Raw genomic sequence first — 20,225 nt, 5'->3', positions numbered from 1 at the left:
GGAAATAACGGCAATTTATTTGGGAGGAGAAAGTGAGATTAAACTCTTTCCTCTTTTTCCTTTAAAATTGGTTTCCTTTTTCTCTTCCTTTTCCCTCCCTCCCTCCTCTCATTTCTTCTCGCCCTTCCTTCCTTCTTTTCTGTCTCTTCCTTCTCATTTTTTCCTTCTTTTAAAGAGCAGAGCCCTTAACTTCAATAAAATTGTATTTTGCAACTAAATATGTGAAATGATTCAATGTAACTGCTCTGATGAATGCAGTGAGTGGCACCTGCTCAGGTCCCCTCCCTTCCTGTTGCCCCCAATACAGGGTCCCCACCACACGTGCTCAGACATGCACACATGCACACACATGTGCACACACCTATACACACGTGTGCACAAACCCACATGGACACAAACACCTGTACACACATGTGCACACACCCACAGGAGCACACATACATGTGCACACATACACACTTGAAGGGGCACACATTCACACATATATGAATGTACACGTTCACATACACATGAACACACGCCTACACGCACACACGCCCATGAACAGACGCATACACACATTCACACTGCACAGTGGGTCCTGCAGCCTCTGAAGGCCTGAGGGCTCCTTGAAGCCTGCTCTGAAAACCACTTAGGTTGGTTTTCATATTGGTTAACCACATATGTTAGTTAAATAAAAACCACTTAAAACCATGTTTTAGTACATTTTGGAAACACCATTCAGGGTCATACCCACTGGAATTTTGGAATACAAAATTTCAAGCTGGATAACCTGCCCTCCATCCACAGAATCCTCTTTCCCCTTTAAACTCAAGAAGCAAAATCCCCACACAGCCATGTGGAAGAGTTGGAGCCACAGTTCCTTCTTCCAGATTCCACAAGACAGGCAGGCATTGCGCGTAAACATGCAGCTGTGTGGTCACTGGCAAGGGCTCACCTTGTGATGGTTTCACAAGGTGAAACCTTTCCCTCCTTTCACAAGGAGTTAACAGACTGATCACGGGAGGCTGAGGGGCACCTGGGAGATTCCACTATAGAATTAGGCTCAACTGTTGTCTTCCTGCCCTCGCAGACTTGCCCTTTGTGGCCCTGAGTGGGCCAGATGTTTGTCAAGGACATCTCCCCCTGTACCAGGGCTGGGGCCAGAGTGCCCTGCTGGCCACCAGGACCAGGTCACATAGAGAAACTAGGTCTCCCTGTTTGTGTTTAAAAGCTCTAGCTACAGCCTGTGAGGAGGTTAATTTAGTGTTAAAAATGCTGCATAAAACATACTATTAAGCTTGGTTCCCTGGAAAAGCTCATAAAGATATGTTGTGGCTCTTTTTCCTTTCTCTGCAGCACAGCTCTGCAGTGACCATCTTTTACACTCCCATCTAATCTTCAGAGAACAGGGAGCCCAATGCTGAAAGGTAAGTCATACCTTTGTCCATTAGGCTGTGTTTTAAAACAATTTGCAGAATTTGCAGAAAAGTAACGTAAAGTCTTGTTTTCATTTTACAAGAATATGTGGGCTCTGGACCTGACCTAGAGGAAGCTCTGACTGCAATGAAGTAAAGACAAAACTTATGACGATGACTGAGACGGAAGCAGAAAATAGGGTTTGCCAGCAAATGGATTGTGCCAAATGTATCCAGCCCAGGTGACCATCATTAATAGTTTCTACACCTCCAATACCTGACCCTCTACCCTTCCAAAAAGCAGCAGCAACCACCAATCTGTCTAGCTTCCCCCGCCCTAGGCTTTAGGCTATCTAATACCCTAGTTCCCATCCCATTGCCTTATCTAGGGATTTTCCTTTCTGCTCACCTCCTACTGAGTTGGCTAATAGACTCTGGGTACCCCCTAGGCAAAGGGCACCCTGGCCCCTGTCCAACTCAGATTCCAGCTCTCAGATTGCACACCCTGATAAAGGCAATGCAGGTTAGAGCATGGCTGGGGGGACAGTGGAGCTGAAATGGTAAGAACACTCCTGAAGGAATCTGCAGAGCATTCTTGTTGACACTGTTATTCTGGAGGTGAGGGAGGGAACTGGGAAGGAAGGGCTTGGGGAGAAGGTGAGGATTAAGTATATGTATATATTCAAGATCCTTCCTACGTTTCTTACCGCCAAGCTGACATTTAAGAGATAAAATGTAAGAAATAATCAGGGTTTATTTCTTGATTGTGGCCAACATTTTTCGAAGGCCTGTGATGTGTAGTGTGATTCAAATGATTTTTAAACTATCCAAGAGCCATAAGAGAGATGCAGGGCCACCGTGTACAGTTGTAACTGCACGCTACAGGGAGTTATGTGGTTGGTTTGAGTTTTGAAAAATGGGTTCATTAGAGAGGCCAGAGGGCTGGGAGGTTTGTGCATGAAAAAACACCACGCATTTGGGGAACGTGTTTAGAATACCTGGAGCATGGCATTCTGGGATGAGGACAGTGGTAGAAAATATACTGCAAAGGTAAGAAAGGGTGTTATAATCGTGCTGAGGAATTTGAACCCATCATGGATAAAATGGGTCTAAGGATTCAGTGTACAATGTAGAAATGCCATTTTTGATAACTGTATAATTTCTTCAAGAGCCGAGCAGCTGGTGGGAAGGAGACCAATGAGGAGACAGTTGAGGAAGGTCATGCAAGTGGGGACAAGGCAATGGCAAGATGGAGTGGAAGGGTTGTACCTTCGAGAATCTTGGGAGGTGAGAGAAGAGAATGTGGAGGCATTGAATGAGGGGCTTCAGAGTGAGGAGGGAGTCAAGGAGGATGGCAGTCAGTTGTATTTCTTCTCCCAAGGCCTGAGGAAAGGGTGGGGCTCCTTCCCCATTCTTAGATGTTGAAAGGGATCATGGTAAGTCACCTCCTCTTCCTCATCCTTCCAGAAAGGAAGACATAGAACCTTTTCAGAACTCTCAAGAGATTTGTTATCTTATTCATTCATTTTATTATTTCCAAGTAGGAAAACTGTTTAGGCTGGGGAGTTAGCTTTAGTTATACAGATGAGAACTGCTGCCTAGTGAAGTACATATTGCTGGCTCAGCCTTCTTCAGACCATCATTTCATTTATGAGAGGGGAAAATGAACCAGAATTTTTTTCTGCTTGAAATAGAAACTAGCTCTTCTCTTGGAAATAGCTGATCAATATACATTTAAAGATCAAGATCTTGTTGCCATCAACGTTGCACCATCTGTAAAGTTGGCCCCCCCAGAGCCCTTCCTTCTCTGCAATGCTGGGAGCCTACAATTTTCCAGTAATGCAACCCTGTGCAGTTGAATGTACCGCTTTTTGGTTTAATTATATTTTTTGGCTCAAGAAATCTCACATTGTCTGATACAGTCCTGGCTCATCGCCAATTACTAATGGGCAGTCCTGTGGCTGTGAGCCCATCACTGGCTGGTATGATTGGTCAAGATTTTAAGAGTTGACTGCAAACAGGTAGAGGGGAATGTTGGAACTTGGTGCCCAGACCAACTCAAGTAAAATGAGCTATTTCTGCAACAGCAAATTGCTTGTGAGGCACCTATTCAAGTGGTTTTGAAAGTTTTTTGTTTTTTTTTTTGTGAGGAAGATCAGCCCTGAGCTAACATCCATGCTAATCTTCCTCTTTTTGCTGAGGAAGACCGGCTCTGAGCTAACATCTATTGCCAATCCTCCTCCTTTTTTCTTCCCCCAAAGCCCCAGTAGATAGTTGTATGTCACAGTTGCACATCCTTCTAGTTGCTGTATGTGGGACGCTGCCTCAGCACGGCCGGAGAAGCGGTGCATTGGTGCGTGCCCGGGATCCGAATCCAGGCCACCAATAGCAGAGCGCACGCACTTAACTGCTAAGCCACGGGGCTGGCCCCTGAAAGTTTTTAAATCATTGGTTTGTAAAAATGCTGTTAGTCTCTCAACTGTTCCATTTACCACAAACTTTTACATCTAATAAAACCATCTTCCCTAACAGTCAACTATCTTTTACAGAGGATTAAATAACATTTAAAATTTTTATCTATTTAAAAAAATAATCTCCTCCACTTAAAAATCATTCTATCCTCTTTCTAGTTCATTATGTAACTCTGGGCTAATAGAACAGAAACATCTGTTTTCAGCAGTTGTGTTTAGAGTTACTCCACAAATGTAGATTTCCGTAAATATAAAAGGAAATAGAATCTAAGATAATTCTTCTAAGTCTGCTTACCTAATTTTTATTGTACTTACTCTGGGTATTTTTTAGTGTTGGGGGCACATTTATCTTTATCCATTGCACTGTGATTTTCAGTTATTAAAAAAAAAAAGAATATTGGGCCCATATTGAGGTTAGGCTTAGATTTTCACAGTCTCTCAAATGTTAAGGCATTATTTAGCACAATTCTTAGGGCATGAAGATCTTAGCTGGTTCTACAGCTAGGACTGTAATATGCTCTAAAACTGGGCTTTTTGTAGCCATTTCTCTAAATTGCGTTTGACAGAGACAAAGGATTCCACTTATATTCAAATGAACCTTGCTTTACTATTAGACAGGCCCTCTCCTGCATGTGTCGCTTCACAAGGTGAGCTAAGGAGAGCACTTAGCATTCTTTTCATAGGTTCCCACATAGAAAAAGACCCCTGTTTTTTTCCACTTCTAAATTCCTTTGGAAAGTAGCTGACCTTAATTTTCCCTTCCCTCCCAGGATGAGAAGATTAAGGAAAAAGAAAATGACATGTGCATAAGGTCATTTAAAGACATGAGACAGCCCAATTAATTAAGACCTTATATAGTATCCATATTTATCCAATCCTTAATTTGCTACAACCCTAGGCTGCCTTCCAAGTGGTGGGTAGGATCACGTGTGGACCTTGGAGATGCAGCACAACTCTCTGTTTTCATAATCGAGGAAACTAATGCCAAAAGAGGGACAGGACTTGCCCAAAGTTATACATTGAATGTAAGATACAGCTGTGTCTCACACTCAGGTTTCCTGAATCTTTTCCCTTATAATTATTTCTGTCTTGTGAATTTATACTTACAGGTGAAAAATCATTCACGTATATTATTATTTAAAAACAAAAGCCACTACACCCATGTTCATAGCAGCATTATTCACAATTGCCAAGAGGCAGAAGCAAACCAAGTTTCCATCTACAGATGAATGGATATGCAAATGTGGTCTATACGTGCAATGAAATATATTCAGCTTTAAAAAGGAAGGAAATTCTGACACATGCTACAACATAGATGAACCTTGAGTGAAATAGGCCAGTCACAAAAGGACAAATTCTGTACGATTCCACTTATATGAGGTACCTAGAGTAGTCAAATTCATAGAGACAGAAAGTAGAACGGTGGGTGCCAGGGGCTGAGGGGAATGGGGAAATGGAGAGTTTGTGTTTAATGGGTACAGAGTTTCAGTTTTGCAAAATTAAGAGTCTGGAGATGGATGGTGGTGATGGTTACACAACAATGTGAATGTACTTGATACTACTGAACTGTACACTTAAAAAGGGTTAAGAAGGTAAATTTTATGTGTGTGTTTTTACCGCAGTAATGAAAAAAAGCCTTCTTTAGACAAAAGAAATCTGATTTTTTTTGAGATTCTAAGGTGCTTGCTTCAAGCACTTTGCCAGTAAGAATTGGGTTTAAAACTGAGAATAGACCTTAAGCATTTAACTAAGTAAAGGATACGAAAGTGGTCAAGAAATCTGTGTCTAGAGTAGGCTTTGGTGCCCTGTAGAAGGGAGGATGCGATGCTTCACAGGTGCCTAAGTTGGCACTCTGGAGGCCACCCCATCTCAGAGTACCTGTCGGCACTCTGCCATCTCAGTCAGGAGATTCAACTTGGTCAAGTAGTTTCACTTTAAAAGTGCAAATAGCCCTAGAAGAGTTATATTCCCAAAGCCCTAGTGCAACGAGGCTTCCCAGCTGAAGGCCACGCTCTGACCCATCCTCCGCACTGGAAGCACCCCGCATTTAACTCCTTGGCACCCCAAACTCTTCCTTCAAAGCACTTAGCAAAGGATGCAATTTATATGCTGTAGTTATTTGCTTAATATCTGTCCACCCCCAGCTCCCTGAAGGCAGGCACAGATCCTCCTTTGTTCTTCTTGTGACTCGGCACCTAGCATAGTGTTTAGTACAGAGCAGGCTCACAACAAATAATTTTTACATGTCTGGCTCAATTAACAAGCATCTCAGGAGACAAGTAGGTCTGCAGAGTTCAGCTGGGTTAAGTGGTTAAGTGAAGTTACTGAAGCAATCACTGAAATTCTCCCTCCCACCTGCTCAGCAGTTATAAATGGATTGTTCTACCCAGGCTCCTATTTAAACACGATGTGAAGAACTATGGGAAGCACCAAAGATGTAAAATAAACCTAAGGTTTAAATTTCCAACTTTTAAGGTGGGGTAAGCGAAAAAAAAAAAAAAAAAAGAAGCAGCAGCATATATTTTAACCCTTCATATTTCAGTTCTAATTATTTATTAGCCGCAAGGAAAACACTATAAACTTTTCCTATTTGATGCCTAATCAGAACTAGCACTAATTATACAAAATAGAAACACCCACATCTTTCTTCCAGTATTTTAGTAGAATATAATCAATGTGTGTGTGAATGTATGTATTTCCAAAACACTTTTTGCTAGTACCATTAATACTCGGCCTATTAAATATTCTGTTTGCTTCTATGATCTTTCTGAAATCTCTTTCTGGGACTGCAAATGTTCTGTAGATTTTCTCCATAGATAAGAAAATATGAGCCAGCCCTCATAACTTAGTGGTTGACGTTTGGCGCTTTCATGGCTTCAGTGGCCCAGGTTTGGTTCCCAGTCACGAAACCACACCACCCGTCTGTCAGTAGCCATGCTGTGGCAGGGGCTCACATAGAAGAACTAGAAGGACCTACAACTAGGATATACAACTATGCACTGGGGCTTTGGGGAGGAAAAAAAAAGAGGAAGATTGGCAACAGATGTTAGCACAGGGTGACTCCCTGCAGAAAAAAGAAGAAAAAGAAAAGAAACTACAAGGAGACATGATTGGGCTGTGTATGTTCTGGGACTGAATTCTGATATTTGACATCAGCATTGTAAGTTATGGTATTGTAGACCTGGTGAACCAGTTAAAACTGAGTCTAGGCCCACATTGCAACTAAAATTTATTCACTGCCTTCTTCCTCTATAGAAAACCAAAACAACCTTATTGTATTACAAGTGATTTTAACAGAAACATTTTCCATTTTTTTATTTTTCTCCTATGAAAAGTCAATTCTAAAGTCTTTGTCTAAGGTCGAAGGGTTACAAAGCCATTTAAAAAGTCATTAGCTTGTTTGGAGTGGAAATTGAGATTTTAAAAATGTATATTCAGTAGAAACTGGGAAACATTTAATTCTCTACTTTCTTCTTTTCTACAAAATAAAGTATCCAAAGAGTAAACAGAAATTGACATGAACCTAAAATCCCTCTCTACGTGTAGGAAACTGCTAATAAGGATGAAACCAATCAATCTTCTGTCTTTTATATGCAGTACATCACTTCAACATTATTATGAAATTTCAGATAAATTTCTGATTGGATGAACTAAAATAGTGGATTTTTGGTTACCAGTCGGCTTCACCCCTCTTGGACATTTGGTGTTTTTCCCAAGAATTCAAAACTACTTCCTCTCTAAGGACTTCCTGTTTCCGCTCCTTCCCATTATTTAACGGATGATCTTGAATCAGTGGCTACTGGGATTCCTAGAGGTTCACACATTCAGAAGGTGGAGATAAGATGGGAACTCCTGAGGTTCCATTTAGACTTTGTGTCAACATGAGACTGCAGGTGGTAAAGCTTCCACTTTGAAATAAGCTCAAGAACAAAGTTGGCAGTTCCTTGCCTGAAATATCATAATTTGATAGCATAACACAAGACCTTCCAGCCTGATATTTAAGAAATGAAAGCTAACATCTGCTCTCCTTGAGGTCTAAGCTAATTACTCTTTACTCAGCAAAACTACCCTTTTTTCTCCTCATAGATAGCTAGTTTTTATAACTGACAAGGAATACTCATAGTAATATTCGTAAGGCAACGATTTCTTGATTGATGCTAATGATTTCCAGATGTCCTAGTGTCTTCTCTCTTCTTGATTTAGCATTTTAATATTTCCTTCAGCATATTTAGGTTTTTATAACCAAAGTTCTTCCATCATGAAATGATCACAAAAATTAACTGGGTAGACCTCAAGTATTGGCATCTAAGCTGAAATGTGGATGGTAGAAATGCAATACATAGTTATATAACTCATATCAAGGTGAACCATGGAATAAAATAACACAATATTATCTTTATGAAAAAAAGTCCTCCCTTGAATATAGTATGGTGAGTCCTCAAAAAATTAAAAATAGAATTACCATATGATCCAGCAATCCCACTTCTGGATATATACCCCAAAGAATTAAAAGCAGGGTCTTACAGAGATATTTGTACACCCATGTTCATAGCATATTCACAATAGCCAAGAGGTAGAAGTAACCAAAGTGTTCATAGACAGAGGAATGGATAAACAAAATATGGTCTATACATACAATAGAATATTATTCAGTCTTAAAAAAGGAGGCAAATTCTGACACCTGCCACAACATGGATGAACCTTGAGGACATTATGCTAAGCGAAATCAGCCAGTCACAAAAGGACAAATACTGTATGATACCACTTATACGAGGAGCCTAGAGTAGTCAAACCTATACAGACAGAAAGTAGAATGGTGGTTGTCAGGAGCTCAGGGGAGGGGGAAATGGGGAGTTATTGTTTAATGGATATAGAATTTCAATTTTACAAAATGAAAAGAATCTGGAGATGGATGGTGGTGATGGTTACACAACAATATGAATGTACTTAATACTACTGAACCTGTAAAAATGGTTAAGATGGTGAATTTTATGTTATGCGTATTTTGCCAATTAAAAAAATTCCTCTGCTATCACTTCTGTTGCACTTACTATGTGCTGTGCACAGTCAACAAGTTTTCCATAGATTAACTCATTTAATACTCACACACCTGTGAGGTAAGTCCTATTAAAACTGTTTTACAGATGAGGAAACTGAGGCACAGTCACCTACATAATCTTGTGGGTTAGGGGAAAGGAACTATGGTTATCTGTGTTACAGATAGAGAAACTGAGCACTGACAAGGTTGAACAAATTGCCCAGGTCCCACAGTAAGGAACAGAGTTGAGCTTTGAAGCTGGGATGCTGACTCAGAGGTTGGATCATAGTTACTGGGCTGTGCTGGCTCCTGGGCAAACTCCAAGGAGGCATAGAAAAAGGCCATGGCTGAGTGTGCACAGAGCCACTCCAGGGCCCCCCCAGCACTGGGCTGACAGCTCCGAACAATTTAAGACTCCCCACCCCGTCCTCCCCACCTTGCTCACTCAGCGCCCAGTCACTTAGAGACAAGTGGGCCTGATCTGGCCAAGACTGGCTCAGGATCTGGGTGGGCTAAGCACTGCCAAGTGGAACTGGAGGTGTGGAAACTCAGCACATCATCTTGCTAGCACACACAGAAAGAAATGATGTGGCACACGTTCTTGGTGGGTAACAATATTAACTAGCTGTTGCAACAACATAAACTGGATTTCACTTTATTTTGATTCCTTTTTCTGTTTAGCATTGTATTCCCTCTAGTCTAGAAACTGTTCTCGTTCCAGAAAGAGGATGCCTTGAGGCTGGCGGTGTTATCAATTCTATTCTATTCATAAATTATCCAACTTTAAGCATAGATTCATCCAGCTCACTTCAGAGCATGAATCAGAATAGAATACGCTAGGGCCCAGCCCGGTGGCATAGTAGTTAAGTTTGTGTGCTCTGCTTCAGCGGCCCAGGGTTCCCAGGTTCGGATCCCGGCCGCGGATCTATGCACGGCTTATCAAGCCACACTGTGGCAGGCATCCCACGTATAAAGTGGAGGATGATGGGTACGAATGTTAGCCCAGTGCCAATCTTCCTCAGCAAAAAGAGCAAAATTGGCAACAGATGTTAGTTCAGGGCTACTCTTCCTCACAAAAAAAAAAAAAAAAAAAGAATAGAATATGCTAAATCTTGCTCTGAAATCATTTCTAACACTACATCATGTCCTTCTGAGGCTAATAAAACATCTCTGGATTGAGATTTTTGGGCCATCGCATATGATGAGGCCTCAGATCATTCAAGGGAAAGAGCTAATGATGAGCAGATAGTGCATGATCAATGCAAAAATGACAATGTAAGAATGCAAAAATGAGCTCAATAGAGAGAGTTTTAGCCATGTTTAATGCTCTGGAGGAATATCCACTTCTGGTGAACAACACTTAGCAGTTAAAAATACTTTGTGGGGCCAGCCCCATGGCGTAGCAGTTAAGTGTGTGCATTCCGCTGCTGGCAGCCCAGGGTCGGATCCCGGGCGCGCACCAAGGCACCGCTTGTCAGGCCGTGCTGTGGCGGTGTCCCATATAAAGTGGAGGAAGATGGGCACGGATGTTAGCCCAGGGCCAATCTTCCTCAGCAAAAAGAGGAGGGTTAGCAGATGTTAGCTCAGGGCTGATCTTCCTCACACACACCAAAAAAAAGCTACTTTGTTTTGCTCCCTTATATGTCATAGGTATTGATTTAAAATTAGAAATGCCTGCATGAATATCATAACACTGTTAATGTCATTTTGATCACGAAGGACAACATCTCATACTTTGTCATGGACATTGTCTACAGAGAACTATTAACCATTGTGCATTAGAATCAAGCTCATGACCTAAAAAACATTAATTCAACTTTAAAAGTGTATAAGGAAATTTTGAAGGAAGTTTCTGTAATATCTCTCAGCATTGGCACTCTACTTCTCCTCATAACAAATTTACAAATTTTCCAGACACTTTTCACACTGGAGAATGCAAGATTGTTGGGGAAATGTTGCTGGCTGAAAAAAAACTGTACAGTAAGACTTTTCCAATATTATAAAATATGTTAAAGCTGTATCATTTCACACTTATGAAGTTTCCAGAAATTATCTGTATCTCCAATCTTTTCAGTAATCTTAGCTTAGAATATCTTCCCACTATTCTACACTGAAAACTTAATTCACCCATTTCTCAAGCACTGAAGGAATGTAAAAGATCTTCTCAGTCTTCAATGCCATTGAGGAAGAGCTTTTTCAGGTATGATCACTTGTGTCAATGACTTCATTATGGCACTCTGTAAGGAGGGCAATAGGGATTAAAACGTTTGAACATGAGAGCATCGTTATCACTCCAGGAACATTACCTTCCTTGTCTATTTCCTGGTTTGCACTTGACAATCTACAAAGGAATCAGTAACCAAGTACACCTACTCATGTAGCTGGTTCTTGTATTCAAACAACTTCCATGAAGAGTGCCTTTCTTCCAGTGTTTAAGCTGAGACTGAGATGCTGACTCCAGAGGAAAAAGGTGTCTGGGAAATAGGTCAAGAGTTGGTGTTCGCGCCTTCATTTTTTGCAAGGGCCTCTTCTACATCTGCTACTTCTGTCTGACCATGATCCAGCTCTTCACAAGTCTATTTTAGCATCCACCATCATGGCAAGAGCTCTTTCAATAAGTAAAATAGAAAGAGCTACAATGGTGACATGATTTCAACCAGAAACTAGATTTACCTCTGAGAATGAAAGCAGCTCTATGCATATTAAATTCTGTATGTAGCTGAAATCGGCTTCCCATTTACTGGGTCTGAAAGGGAACTAATTGCATGTTAGAATTTTTAGGTCCTTAATCTGTCATCAGAGCAATATTTTAATGCACCTTATGTAATTCTTTAAATGATGACACCAAGAATAACCTGCAAAACTTATGCTCTTAGATTTGCACAATTTCACCCAAATACAGTTATGCGTTGCTTAATGACAGGGATACATTCTGAAAAATGCATCATTAGGTGATTTCATCATTGTGTGAACATCATAGAGTTACTTACACAAACCTAGATAGTAAAGCCTACTATACACCTAGGCTATATGGTACTAATCTTATGGGACCACCATCGTATAAGGGGTGGTCTTTGACCGAAACGTCATTATATGGCACATGACTGTAGAGCGTATAGCATCACTGCATCTTTCATGTCCTGAAATATTGCAGATTTGACTTCAGTGAAACAGTAAACATTCTTCTTTCTATTATTTCCTTACTTGTGAGCAACTATTTATTATGGGTTCTTATTGGTGAGACTTTTCCTTAGGTGCCTAGAGGGTGTTCATAGAATCCCTTAGGGGGCCTTTTAAAAAGACAGGTACCAACCACATCTGTATAGTCAACTGATCTTTGACAAAGGAGCAAAGGCAAAGCAATGGAGCAAAAGTAGTGCTTTCAACAAAGAGTGCTGAAACAACTAGACACCCAGATGCAAAAAAATAAATCTAGACATATACCGTACACCCTTCACAAAAATTAACTCAAAATGGATCACAGACCTAAGTGTAAAATGCAAAACTATAAAATGCCTAGAAGATACCATAGGAGAAAACCTAGATGACCTTGGGTGTGGCAATGACACTTTTAGACATGACGCCAAAGTCACAATCCATGAAAGAAATAATTGATAAGATTATTTTTACTCCTTTTGCATAAACTATCCCTCCTCTGATGGCATGGGAAACAAGGACAGTGTGAGAATTCCATCACTATCACGTCTGCTTCTCAGAAGTTCTAATCTGAGGTGTGATGCCATTTTTAAAAGCCCAGCGTTGCTTCCTAGCACCTTGACTAAATGGACTCTTTTCACTTGTATCCCTAATGTCTATTTTTCCAATTTCTGATTCTGTTTGCAGTTTGGACATACAATGTATTCTAAAAATCTCTTTGAAAACTGCTTCCAGATTCTCTGAACAGGACTCTGGAGAAATGCTACAAAATGTGCATCACAAGTTCTATACAATAGAGATTTTCTTTTAAATTCTATATTACATCAGTGGTTTTTGAAGCAGCTGCTTTAAAAAACATACTTTTTCCTTCTCCCATCTCAAATAAATAATGTTTAGAAGCTAAGATTCTCAGACATCTGGGGAAATAGGAATCATAGGAGTCTTAAGCTTCTCAACAATGTAGACCTTCTAAAAAGAAGAATAGGTGATTTGATCTCTAGAGAAGTTTAGGTGTTGCAGACCAGCGCAGTCACCCCCACCTCCCCACCCCCACACAAACACATAAAAAAGAATATTCAGCTTAGAGTATCAGTGAGGATGAAACCTATAAAATGAGTGTAACATGCAGGCATAATAATTGGAAACTACAAAGTATGTCTTGTCAACTTGTGTCATATGAGAGGATTAGTAAGCTAAGAAAATATTTGCCAGAACTCTCAATCCTTAAAGCATTAAGATAAATTGAGATGTGCAATCCCTATGCTAAGAAAATTCTTTATTAAATCCCGTATTTTACAGACTCTGGGTTCCAGCTTCTGTTAATGGTGAAGTAATTTTATCAGACTTACCCTCCCTGAGACAACAATTATAAATGTGGACAAGTAGAAAATAAAACAACTATTTGAACTGTTTGAAGTGATCAAAAGCAGGCATTCTGCCCTTGAAAGATCAACTGCAGTGGGTGATATTTGCAAGTTTGTGATTTTTTTGCCTGAGTACATTCCTCAATCTCTGTGTATTTAGGCAGTATAAATCTGTAGCCTTAATGGTTTAAGGTGCCAGAGGACAGACTTAGAGGTTCACAGAAAAACCAGCAAGTTATGAGGAAAATCTTGGAAGGAAAGCAGTCTCACAGGGAGAGCACAAAAATTTGTGTTCAAAAATGTGATTAAATCCTGGCAGACTTCTAAACGAAACATGTATGGGGGCAATCACAGGAAGGCCCAGACAAGAAGAAAAAGCTAGAAATTGAAAGAACTGAGCAGAGATGTCAGCTGCTGCCCACCATATGGGAGACAGTTGAGAGTTCAAATCCAGCCGACTCACCTGCCAGCTACAACAAAAGCTACTCTTCAGCAGAACATCACAGAATCCAGAGTATCTACAACGGGCCATCCATAATGTCTATTATCCAATCAAAATTGCCAGACCTGCAAAGAAACAGGAAAATAAGACACACATTAAAAACAAAAAGTAATCGGGGCCGGCCCCGTGGCTTAGTGGTTAAGTGCGCACGCTCCGCTACTGGCGGCCTGGGTTTGGATCCCAGGCACGCACCAACACACTGCTTCTCCAGCCATGCTGAGGCTGCTTCTCACATACAGCAACTAGAAGGATGTGCAACTGTGACACACAACTATCTACTGGGGCTTTGGGGAGAAAAAGGAGGAGGATTGGCAATAGATGTTAGCTCAGAGCCGGTGTTCCTCAGCAAAAAGAGGAGAATTAGCATGGATGTTAGCTCAGGGCTGATCTTCCTCACAAAAAATAAAAAAAAATAAAAAAATAAAGGCTACAATGGCTCTCACATTAAAAAACATAATAATAATCAATAGAAACGGACAATGAGGTGACCCAGATATTGCAATTAACAGAGGATTTTAGAGTAGCAAATATAAATATGCTCAAAGTCTTAAAAGAAGATATATGAATAATTAATAAACAGATGTGGAATCTTAGCAAAGAAATAGAAAGAACAAAAAATAATTAAATGGAAATTCTAGAGATGTAATGAATAACTATGATGAAAATTCACTGGATGGACATAATAGCACTAAAAGAAAGAGTTAATAAATTTGAAAAAATTATTCATTATAAACAACAGAGAGAAAAAGATTGAAGAAAAATGAACAGATTCTCAGAGACCAGTGGGATAATGTCAAGTGTCACAAAAGGAGAAGACAGAAAGAATGAGAGTGAAAAAAAAATGTGAGATTATAATGGCAAAACTCTACCAAATTTTATAAAAATATCAAATGACAGATCTAAGAATCTCCACAAACTCCAAACAAAATAAGTACAAAGAAAACTACACTCAGCATATCATAGTCAAACTGATGACATGCAAAGCTTAGGAGAAAATCTTAAAAGCAGCCAGAGAAAAATAACAATGGGGGAACAATAATAAGAATAATGGTGACTTCTCATCAGAAACAATGAAGTTCAGAAAATAGTGAAGTGACATCTTCAAAGTATTGAAAGAAAAAAAGTCAACCCATAATTCTATATCCAGCAAAACTATCCTTCAAAAATAATCATGAAATAGATATTTTCAGATAAAAATTGAGAATTTATCACCAGCAGATCTACATAAAAAAATATACTAAAGAAATTTCTTCAAGCTAAAGAAAAATGATACCAGATGTTGAGGCAGATTTAAGGATGAAATAAAGATCATTGTAAATTATAAATATGTGGATAATATCTCTATATATCCATATCTATACATACACATACACATGCTTTTTTATTTTAGTTACCTTAAAAGATATGTAAATGTTTGCAGCAAGATTTGTGACATAATTTTTCATTCTCTGCATTTGCTTGATCCAAAGACTCTTCCCATGAAACTTTATGGCACATGGAGTGGAAGCCATGAAGCTTCTACCTCTAGGTGACCACTTTGTACTTTGAAATTTGCTGTCCATATACATAGTAGGGTTCCTGAGAACTAATTCAATTTTTTGGTGAAAAAGAAATGAAAATCAATATTGTAACCTCAGTTCTTCCTGGGAATCAGTGAAATTTTCAGAGAAATCCCTTATGTTTCTGGTCTGAATATAGAATTATATGTTCCACATAAGTAAGTTCTCAGTAACTGAAACTGTATTACTTTAACTGCAAAGCTGCAATGTTTCTAGAATATTTTTCTTATCATCCAGATAAGACTATAATGAACATATCTTTGTGATTTACACTCGTCTTTAAGGACGTCATGCCTTTGAGGCTATTCGGGTGTGTATGGTTTTTATCCCTTCAGGTAATGACATGAGGCTGCTGTGCTTTTTCAGTTCACATATTTCATTCATTTATTCATCCTTCATCTACTAATTCATTCACTGAGCAAGAAACTGTCATTCTGCTGAATGTTAAAGATGCAGTGATGAATAAGACTTTCCCTGCCTTCAAAAAGCTCATAGTAGAGGGCCGGCCCCGTGGCTTGGTGGTTAAGTGCACACGCTCCGATGCTGGTGGCCCGGGTTCGGATCCCGGGCGCGCACCGAGGCACCACTTCTCCGTCCATCCTGAGGCCGAGTCCCACATGCAGCAACTAGAAGGATGTGCAGCTATGACATACAACTGTCTACTGGGGCTTTGGGGGGAAAAAATAAATAAATAAAATCTTTAAAAAAAAAAAAAAAAGCTCATAGTAGAATGAGGAAAATGAACAAATAAAAAGACAGTTTTACTAGACTATGCATGATCTTTGGAATTAAATAGTTGTGTTATTTTTTAATATGGTTTTGTCACTTAGCTCTGGTATCTTGTGTAAGTTACTTGCCCTTTTGGAATATAAGCTTCCTCATATTTAAAAATGGTAAACTGATAGCTCCCGACAGAGTTCTTAGAAGGCAACGGTCTGGTGCCTGCAACATATTGGGCATTTAAAAATGTAAACATTATTATCAAGTACGCTGAGGGCACAGAATGCTATAAAAGTGCTCAAAAGAGACAGAAAACTTCCTAGAGATTTTGATATTTTGTGTTTCTTTGTAATTGGTCTGTCCCTTCCTTGGTCAATGGGCAATTCTTATTGCTGTCAATACACCCACCTCTAAAAGTTCATTTTGGTCCTTAATGAGGACCATAATGAATTCCAGTAAGACAAAGAGCACGAGAGCTCTCGGCACTGAGACAGGAGAAAGCAACCTAAAATCCATTCTTTACAACACTGGGTGCCTGGACTGGTAGTGGTAGGAGCTTTCTTGGCCTGACATAGTTCCAAGAAGCGGAAGCAACAGAACTAATAAAAAATCACATTGATGGGTCATATTTGTAGGTATCAATCTCTTGATGAGACTGGAGAAGAAGATATTCTCTGCACTGTCTCTGAAGTGCCTACCTCCATGGGTGGTAGAGGAGTTAAGGTTGAATAAATACCTCATACACACAAACACACAACCATGGTCTGTATTCCTCCCCTACGTGAACCCGGGGCATACACATAAGTACATACAATGGATGAAGATATTAAGACTCAAGTGAAGATCATTTCAGTGCTTAAGTGGAAAAATTGGATTTCATCCTACAGGCAAGTTATAGCCACTAAAAGTTTGCGAACAGGGGAATCATATGATCAAAATGATGTTTGAGGAATATTCCTCCCACAGTGGATGATAGAACAATTCATGAAACTGTGAATTTCTACTATGATAATCTAAAAAGTAATACTAAAATCCTCAAGGAAGCAATGTGGTATCGCCACATTTCAAGTCACCTCAGGCACCAATAAGAGATTTCAATCTTGGATGATAGTGCTGATGTTAACAATACATAGTTAAAACTTACTGATCACTAAATAAACCCTCACATATATTGTCAAAAGATTTTCAACAAGGATGCCAAGACCATTCAAAAGGGAAGGGATAGTCTTTTCAACAAATGATGTTGAGAAAACTGGATATTTACATGCAAAAAAATGAAGTTAAAGCCTTACTTTACACCATATACAAAAATTAACTTAAAATGGATCAAAGACATAAACGTAAAAGCTAAAACTATAAAACTAGTAGAAGAAAACATGGGGGAAAACTTCATGACATGGGATTTGCCAATGATTTCTTGGATGTCACACCAGAAGCACAGGCAACAAAAGGAAAAATAGATAAATGGGACTACCTAAAAATTAAAAACTTTTGTGCATCAAAAGACACAATTAACAGAATGTAAAGGCAGCCCACAGAATGGTAGAAAATATTTGCAAATCCTGTGTATGATATGATGTTAATATTCAGAATATATAAAGAACTCCTACAATTCAACTACAACAACAAAAAACAAATAACTCAATTTTTAAAATGTGCAAAGGACTTGAACAGACAATTCTCCAAAGAAGATATACAAATAGCCAACAAGCATATGAAAAGATGCTCAACATTACTAATCATTAGACAAATGTCAATCAAAACCATAATAAGATATCACCTCACACCCCTTAAAATGCTACTATTAAAAAAAAAAAAAAGAAAATAGCAAGCATTGACAAGGATGTGGAGAAACTGGGACGTTTGTGCACTGTTGATAGTAATGTAAAATGGTTCCGCTGCTATAGAAAACAGTATGGCAATTCCTCAAAAAACTAAAAACAGAATTACCGTTTAATTCAGCCATTCTACTTCTGGGCATCTAAAAGAACTGAAAGGGTCTCAAAGAGATATGCATATATCCATGTTCATAGCAGCATTATTCACAGTAGTCAAAAGGTGGAAGCAACCTAAATGTTCACTGACAGATGAATGGATAAACAAAAAGTGATTTATACATAGAACAGAATATTATTCAGCCTTAAAAAGGAAGGAAACTCTGACACGTCACAACATGAACCTTGGAGACATTATGCTAAGTGAAATAAGCCAGTCACATACACACAAAAAATACTGTAAGATTCTGCTTAGATGAGATATCTAGAACAGTGCAAGTCATAGAGACAGAAAGGAGAACAGTGGTTGCCAGGGGCTGGGGGTCAGGGGGAGGAACGGGAAGTTGTTTAATGGGTGCAGAGTTTCAGTCGGAGAAAATGCCAAGTTCTGGAGACTGGTTGCATGACAAGATGAATATACTTAACACTGTTGAACTGTACGCTTAAAAATGGTTAAGATGGTAAATTTTATATTACGCATATTTTATCACAATTTTTTAACTTTTAAAAATCTTTAAAGATTGCATGTCTTAGCATAAGCTTGGACTTGTAAACAAAATCTCCATAGCTCCACATTTTGTGTTTGACCCAAGCGTATGAGTTAGAGCCAGTGCTAAGGGAAACACTGTGATTACACTTCGTAACACAGAAACGACCCGTTACCCACACTAAAGGATGTAGGGAAAGAGGCTGGGTGCTTCTTAACTCTCTTCCCACATGGCCAGAGAAACGCTCTGGGATGACTGTCTGATGGGAGAACAAAGCTTTGGTGTATCTCTCTGATGGAGAAGAAAACAAAGTCTATGTGCATTTCTGTCGTCTTCTGCTTTTCCTTCCACATGTAAGAAACAGCAGCAAAGCTACGACCAAGGAGATAAAAACCATGTCCCATCTTTTCACCCCCCACGCCACACCACCACTACCAATTTTTCTTCAGCTGACGGAATGAGGGAGTTATCTGCAGAGCCAAGTATCCAAACCTATTTTCCTGGACCTCTGTTACCTGGAGCAGCGGTTCTCAGAGAATGACCCAGACCAGTAACACTGGCATCACCTGGGATCTTAGCAGCAGCCCTGAGGGGAACCCAGCAATCTGTGTTTAATAAGCCCCACTGAAGCCCGAGAATCTGAGAAGTATGAATGCCATTACCACTCAGGGAATACGAGTCCGTGGAGGAGCGGGGGAGGGGTAGGATTTTCAAACAAGCACGTATGAGTGAAAATTAAATGTTTGCTTTTAAAGGCATGAAATGGTAAGTACAAATAAATCAAAGAAACAGAAAACTAGATCAATAGAAAGTTGTTAACTATGTATTTTTCTTCAAAGTTTGTTTTCAAATAGCCTTTAATCTAATGAATATTTACATTTTGCTGCTGTTTTAACTAAAATAAATTTTTTTTAAAAACTTAGCCCTAACTGTTGATAAGTCCTTTGCAAAGGGTGTTAACTGCATTATCCCACTTAGTCCTCACAATAACCCCAGCCCTATTATTTAGCGCACGTGATCCTCTGTACTGGGATATTCTCCCCTCTCTCTTCTGCCCATTCCAATTCTGCCTGTCATCACCTCTTGACTTGAGCCCACACTGACCTCTTTCTTCCCCGCTCTCCCTCAGCTCTCACTGCCTGCTGCAGTGGTCTTTTAACCTTATCAAACAACATCGCCCTCGGTAAAACATTTGTGCATGCACATTTATAAACTATATAAACGTACTACCTTATGCACATTGTAAATGCACATTTTAAAGCATTGCAAAAATAGGAATTAAAACATTGGTGGTTCTGGTTATTTTCTCCCTTCACCTCAAAAGAACATCCTGAGGACCCCAGAGGTGCAAGGCCCACCACCACCCACTGTGCAGAACCCAGGATCTGACCACTCATGGCCACTTCGTCTTATGCTGCCAGGTTTCCTTGTTTAGTTTGTCATATGTCCCTACATTATCTTAAAAAATAAATTGTATGTTCTTGAGGGGAACAAACTCGGTTTCCAGTGACTAAAATGGAATATCACATAGTAGGT

The 20,225-nt window shown here is 39.6% G+C and overlaps 1 long non-coding RNA gene across 1 annotated transcript in view; it reads right to left on the bottom strand.

The window, feature by feature from the left end:
* Positions 1-20,225, bottom strand: part of LOC147915235 (uncharacterized) — a 54,636-nt gene that overhangs the window by 17,933 nt on the left and 16,478 nt on the right. The window contains exon 2 of the long non-coding RNA XR_015554213.1: positions 13,890-13,993. This is a non-coding gene — a long non-coding RNA (uncharacterized LOC147915235). The remainder of the gene's footprint in view (positions 1-13,889; positions 13,994-20,225) is intronic.

The sequence above is a fragment of the Ceratotherium simum genome, chromosome 14, assembly GCF_057802395.1.
Source record: "Ceratotherium simum simum isolate JZ-2026a chromosome 14, ASM5780239v1, whole genome shotgun sequence".
Taxonomy (NCBI): domain Eukaryota; kingdom Metazoa; phylum Chordata; class Mammalia; order Perissodactyla; family Rhinocerotidae; genus Ceratotherium; species Ceratotherium simum.
This window is presented reverse-complemented; position numbering and strand designations above follow the sequence as displayed.